Source organism: Grammomys surdaster, unplaced genomic scaffold (assembly GCF_004785775.1).
Source record: "Grammomys surdaster isolate TR1022 unplaced genomic scaffold, NIH_TR_1.0 126113, whole genome shotgun sequence".
NCBI classification, from domain to species: Eukaryota; Metazoa; Chordata; class Mammalia; order Rodentia; family Muridae; genus Grammomys; species Grammomys surdaster.
The window spans coordinates 7,933,188-7,939,833 of record NW_021620921.1 but is presented as its reverse complement, the minus strand read 5'-3'; the positions used below and the strand labels follow the sequence as shown (position 1 = coordinate 7,939,833).

The 6,646-nt window shown below is 47.0% G+C and overlaps 1 pseudogene; it reads left to right on the top strand.

Annotated features, from left to right (window-relative positions):
* The first annotated feature begins 1,348 nt into the window (after nucleotides 1-1,348).
* LOC114611488 lies at nucleotides 1,349-6,364 on the top strand (annotated as a pseudogene).
* Nucleotides 6,365-6,646: the final 282 nt, after the last annotated feature.

Sequence of the window (6,646 nt, the reverse complement as noted above, 5' to 3'; positions counted from 1 at the left end):
ACCTGACCATTGTAAGCAGCCATTTCCTAGAGTAACTCAGCCAACCTGTATCTTTAGTTCTGCTATCCTTTGTGGTAACACAGTTCCCAGAATGACCTAGCTGGCCTGCCTTCTGGCTTGTGGCCATCTAGTTCCTGAAACCTGTGAGCTTATGAACTTGTTAACCTTAATTCAGATGGGAGGGTCCCAAACTTCTCTATGAATTTTAACAGTCTTTTAGTTTCAGTACACATGTTTTTGAGAACACAGTTATCAATCTTGGTTGTCTGTTTTCATCTTCTTGAGACAGGCTTTCATTATTAGGATAGCCTGAAATTCACTATGGAGAATTCCACCAGGATTGGCCTTGAACCCCTGGGTGGTTCTCCTGCCTCTATCTCCCAAGTGCTGGCGTTATAGGACTGCAACACCATAACCAGCTTCATATTCGTGCTTAAACAATTTACAAAGGCTACAGCTATGCTTGCCACTTGTCTGCAATGCTCTGAAGTGCTCTGAAGTGTATTCGTTGACAAAGTATCCTAAGGTTACAAACAGTAATGCTTTCTGATACAGAGAAGATATACTCTAATAGACTGTGGCGAGTGAGCAACTACACTTGAAATCAGGATATTTAAACTAGAATAGGTATGTGCACAGGCAGACAATTCTGTAAACTAAGGGAGTGCTCAGCTTGTGTTTTCTTCTACAGAATCATTGAGGACTTCAGCTGGGAATGGTGAGAGAGGCTGAACAGCACAGACGTTCCTTGTGGTCGGACTAGAGTCAGGCCTCACATACCCTACATAAACACTGTATAAACAGTTGAGCTCTATCCCCAGCCTGAGAAATTTTCTCTAATGGAATAATTTAAATAAGTAAAACAAAACACCACATTATTTAATATCAACTGCCCACTCATATAAGCTAAAATAACTTCCCTTTTCTTCTTTATATGTCAAAAATAAAATTTCCTTAATAAGTTAGATGATAGTCGAATGGCATTTGTTAAATTTAATGACAAAAGCATGGTATTAAAAATCTTTTAAATGAATGTATATTTTACTTTAATGCTTATTATTACTGTGTATTTAATGTGTGGAGGAGGTCAGAGGGCAACTTTCAGAAATGGTTCCCTCCTCCCACTTTGTTGTAGGAGTAATGACAATGTATTTGGACTTTTAAAAATATTTTAGGTACTTCTCTGTGTGTATGTGAAATGAGTGTGTATGTGGGAAGCAGAGAACAAACTGGGAGAGTCAGTCTCTCCTTCCATCTCTACATGGATTCCAAAGATCAAACACAGGTCATCAGGCTTGTACAGCATACAAGAAGATTTAGTCCACTCCCCACCCCCATGGTTGAAACCATGGACCGCACATTGCCCCAGCTCCCGAGACCTGTTCGGGGTAATGTGATGGAGAAGAAATCGAAACCGCAGAAAGCTGAAGAGACCAGTGCTCCACCGGAGCTCCCTCCCAAGATATATCCTGAGATTGAAGAACCCCCTGAGTGGCCTCCTCCTCCTGCAGACTGGCTAGCTCCTATACCCCCACCTTACCTGCCTCCACCAGTACCCCCCAGCCCGCACCCACGCCTTTTGCACCCCCTTCCCCTCTCATGATGGGCAGCGGGCCCTCGGCAGGGACGAGGAGTCGGAGGGGAACAGTTTCTGTCTCAGATCCTGACTCCACGGTGGCCCTGCCTCTCTGAGATGTTGGGCCCTCTCTGACTGACCCAAATCAATTACAGTTGCTTCAATATTGGCCTTTCTCTTCCTCTGACCTCTATAATTGGAAAGCTAACCATCCTTCTTTTTCTCAGGATCCAGCCAGACTTATAGGTCTGGTGAAGTCTTTGATGTTTTCCCATCAACCAACTTGTGTCGATTGCCAGCAGCTTCTACAGACCCTGTTTACAACTGAAGAGAAAGAGAGAATAGTCTCTGAAGCTCGGAAAAATGTCCAAGATGATCAGGAGTGCCTGACAGTAGATGAGGCTATAATTAACCAAAGATTTCCGTTGACTCGTCCCGACTGGGATTATAACGCGGCAGCAGGTAGGGAAAGGCTGTCCGTGTATCGCTGGGCTCTGGTGGCAGGTCTCAGAGGGGCCACGAGAAGGCCTACCAATTTGGCTAAGGTAAGAGAAGTCATGCAAGGAGAGAATGAACCCCCCTCAGTGTTTTTGGAGAGACTTATGGATGCTTATAGGAGATACACCCCTTTTTACCCTATGTCAGAAGGACAACGAGCTTCCATAATCATGGCTTTTATCGGGCAATCTGCCCCTGATATTAGAAAGAAACTACAGCGCATTGAGGGGCTACAGGATTATACTATTAGAGATATAGTGAAGGAACCAGAGAAAGTTTATCATAAGAGGGAAACAGAGGAGGAGAAGAAGGAAAGGGAAAAGAAAGAAAGAAGAGGAGGATAGATGGGAGAAGAGGCAGGAAAAGAAATTAACATAGATATTGGCTGCAGTAGTAGGAGAAGAGAGGAGAGCCAAGGTTAGACAGTCAGGGAACCTGGGCGACAGACAAAGCCAGGGGCTAAGGAGACCCAGGAAGATGGACCGGCCACCGATAGAAAAGGACCAATGTGCTTACTGCAAGGAGATGGGAAATTGGGCTCAAGAATGTCCTAAAAAGCCAGGCATGAGAATGCTGTCCTTGGGAGAAGAAGATGAAGACTAGAGAGGACGGGGCTTGGCCCCCCTCCTCGAGCCTAGGGTAACTTTGAGAGTGGAGGGGACCCCTATGAACTTCTTAGTTGACACAGGAGCAGAATATTCAGTACTTAAAAATTCTCTGGGAAAATTAAGAGACAAATGGACTCTAGTGATTGGTGCCAACGGACAAAAACAGTATCCTTGGACCACCTCCCAGAAGGTAGACCTTGGGAAGAGCCAAGTATCTCACTCATTTCTGGTAATTCCAGACTGCCCTACTCCCTTGTTGTGTAGAGACTTGTTGACAAAACTGAAGGCCCAAATAACCTTTACCCCCTCTGGACCAAAATTGTCCTGGGGGCAGAGGCACCCCAAGCCTTGGTACTGTCCCTCCAATTGGGAGAAGAATACCGGCTATACCAAGAGGTAACAGAGCCCCCCAGAGGGTTACAGGACTGGTTAACCCGATTTCCACAATCTTGGGCCAAAACAGGGGTGATGGGGATAACAAAACAAGCTCCCCCTGTAGTCATTGAACTCAAGTCTGGAGCCACACCTATTGGGGTTCGACAATACCCCATGAGGAAAGAAGCAAGAGATGGCATAAAGCCACACATCGAGAGACTGATACAACAGGGAATTCTAGTCCCCTGCAGGTCCCCATGGAACATGCCTTTATTGCCAGTAAAAAAAACAGGGACTAATGATTATCACCAGGTCCAAGACCTTAGGGAGGTTAATAAGAGAGTGCAAGATATCCACCCTACAGTACCAATTCCCTATAACTTGCTCAGCGCACTACCACCTGAGCGAACTTGGTATACCGTCCTAGACCTAAAGGATGCCTTTTTCTGCTTAAGATTACACCCTAACAGCCAGCCTTTATTTGCTTTGAATGGTGAGACCCAGAGCGCAGAAAAGTTGGACAGCTCACGTGGACAAGGTTGCCTCAAGGATTCAAAAACTCCCCCACCTTGTTCGATGAGGCCCTACACCAAGACCTCGCCACCTACCGCGCCAAGAATCCACAGGTGACCCTTTTACAATATGTTGATGATCTCTTATTGGCTGCAGAAACTCATGCAGGATGTGAACAAGGGACCCAGAAGATCCTGGAAGAGTTAGGTGAGTTGGGGTATCGGGCTTCTGCTAAGAAGGTGCAGCTGTGCCAGACAGAAGTGACTCATTTGGGATACAGCCTGAGAGATGGACAGAGATGGCTGACTGATGCCAGAAAGCAGACTGTGATGCGGATCCCAAACCCAACCACCCCTCGCCAGGTAAGAGAGTTCCTCGGGACAGTGGGATTCTGTAGACTGTGGATACCGGGGTTTGCCACTTTGGCAGCCCCTTTGTACCCTCTCACCAAGGAGAAGGGGGAATTCACCTGGACTAAGGACCACCAGAAGGCCTTTGACGCCCTGAAAAAGGTTCTACTACAAGCCCTGGCCCTAGCCCTGCCTGATTTGACTAAGCCATTTACCCTATACGTTGATGAATGGAAGGGAGTCGCTAGAGGAGTTCTGACTCAGGCCTTGGAGTCGTGGAAACGCCCGGTAGCTTATCTGTCTAAAATGTTAGACCCAGTGGCCAGTGGATGGCCCTCCTGCCTGAGAGCAGTAGCAGCAACGGCTGTGCTGGTAAAAGATGCTGAAAAGCTAACTTTGGGCCAAGATGTGACTGTGGTGGCCCCCCACACCCTAGAAAGCATTATTAGACAACCGCCAGACTGATGGATGACCAACGCCAGGATGACACACTATCAGAGCTTGTTGCTGACTGAGCGGGTAACTTTTGCCCCACCCGCCATCCTTAACCCTGCTACCCTACTACCTGAGACTGATGAGACCCAGTGCATAAGTGTGACGAGATATTGGCTGGAGAGGCGGGGATTCGACCCGACCTAACTGACCAGCCATGGCCCGGGGCACCGGCATGGTTCACTGATGGAAGCAGCGTCATCGTAGAATGTAAGCGAAGGGCAGGGGCAGCGGTAGTAGATGGAAAGACTGTCATATGGGCCAGCAGTTTACCGGAAGGGACGTCGGCCCAGAAAACAGAACTTGTAGCCTTAATTCAAGCTCTAAGACTGGCAGAAGGGAAAATTATTAATATTTACACTGACAGCCGGTATGCTTTTGCTACAGCCCATGTCCACAGGGCCATTTACAAACAAAGGGGACTGCCGACATTTGCTGGTAAAGAAATTAAAAACCAGCCGGGCAGTGGTGGCGCACGCCTTTAATCCCAGCACTTGGGAGGCAGAGGCAGGCGGATTTCTGAGTTTGAGAGTTCGAGGCCAGCCTGGTCTACAGAGTGAGTTCCAGGACAGCCAGGGCTACACAGAGAAACCCTGTCTTGAAAATCCAAAAAAAAAAAAAAAAGAAAAAAAGAAATTAAAAACCAGGAAGAGATTCTTAGTTTATTGGAGGCTATCCATTTGCCCCGCAAAGTGGCCATCATACACTGTCTAGGGCATCTAAAGGGGGCAGGACCTATAGAAAGGGGGAACCAAATGGCAGATTGCATGGCAAAAGAAGCTGCACAGGGATCCATGATCCTACCGGTCCAGGGGGGCAGAGGCACCATAAAGAAATCATCGATAAGCCAAGACATGTCCTCTCCAGAGAAGAGACACTGGAATACCTGACTAATATACATCAGCTCACCCACTTAGGACAAAAAAAAGATGATAAAATTGGCTAATCAATCTTCCTATCATATTCCAAGATTGCGACAGATGGCTACAGACATAGTAAAGAGGTGTAAGGCATGTGCCTTCACTAATGCCGGAACCAGTCGAGGCCTGGAAGGAAAGCGGCTGAGGGGAGATTGACCTGGGACCCACTGGGAGGTTGACTTCACTGAGGTCAAACCTGCCCAATATGGAAATAAATATCTGTTAGTTTTTATAGATACTTTTTCAGGGTGGGTTGAGGCATTCCCCATCAAGAAAGAAATGGCCAATGTGGTGGCCAAGAAAATAATGGAAAAGATCTTGCCCAGGTTCGGAGTACCTAAGGTAATTGGGACAGACAATGGGCCAGCTTTTGTTGCTCAGATAAGCCAGGGACTGGCCCGACAACTGGGGATCATATGGAAATTACATTGTTCTTGTAGACCCCAGAGCTCAGGACAGGTAGAGAGAATGAATAGAACCATTAAAGAGACCTTGACAAAATTAGCCTTAGAGACCAGCGGGGATGACTGGACAGTCTTTCTCCCTCTGGCCTTGTTCCAAGTGCAAAAAACCCCAGGGCCTTTGGGGTTGACTCCCTTTGAGATAATGTTTGGTTCTCATCCTCCAATATATGAAGCTCTAGAGAGCTATGCCTGCCCTGATGACGGCTTTATCCCATCATCTTCTCTTCTAGCTTGCCTGAGAGCTCTAGAAATAGTCAGAAAGGAGGTCTAGGAGCAGCTGAAGGACACCTATGCTCCTGGAGACACAGCTATTCCTCACAAGTTTGAAGTTGGAGACGCTATTTTGATACGGAGACACTGAGCGAGGAACCTCGAGCCACGGTGGAAAGGACCTTATCTGGTACTGTTGACAACCCCGACTGCTGTTAAGGTGGATGGGATTCCCACCTGGATTCATGCCTCACATGTTAAAAAGGCTCCCCTGAAAACTAATCAAGATGAGTGGACTCTGGAAAAAACTGATAACCCTCTTAAGTTGCGCCTGCACCGCAGGCACCACTCTAAATGAAGATAAGAATCCCCACACCCCAGTAAAACAAACCTGGGAAGTACTTAATGTGGAGGAAAAATGGTCTGGTCAGTCACTGCTATTCAACCCCTGTGGACTTGGTGGCCAACCTTATTCCCTGAGTTATGCAAGATAGCAGTGGGTGCCCCCAGCTGGGATGTTGAGATGCATGAAAGTTTACAATCTGTACCTAATTGTATAGGCCAGTCAGGGTATCAAGGGTGCAGCAATCATTTTTTGAGATCAAATATGTGCCATAAACCTTTCTATGTCGAAAGGTTG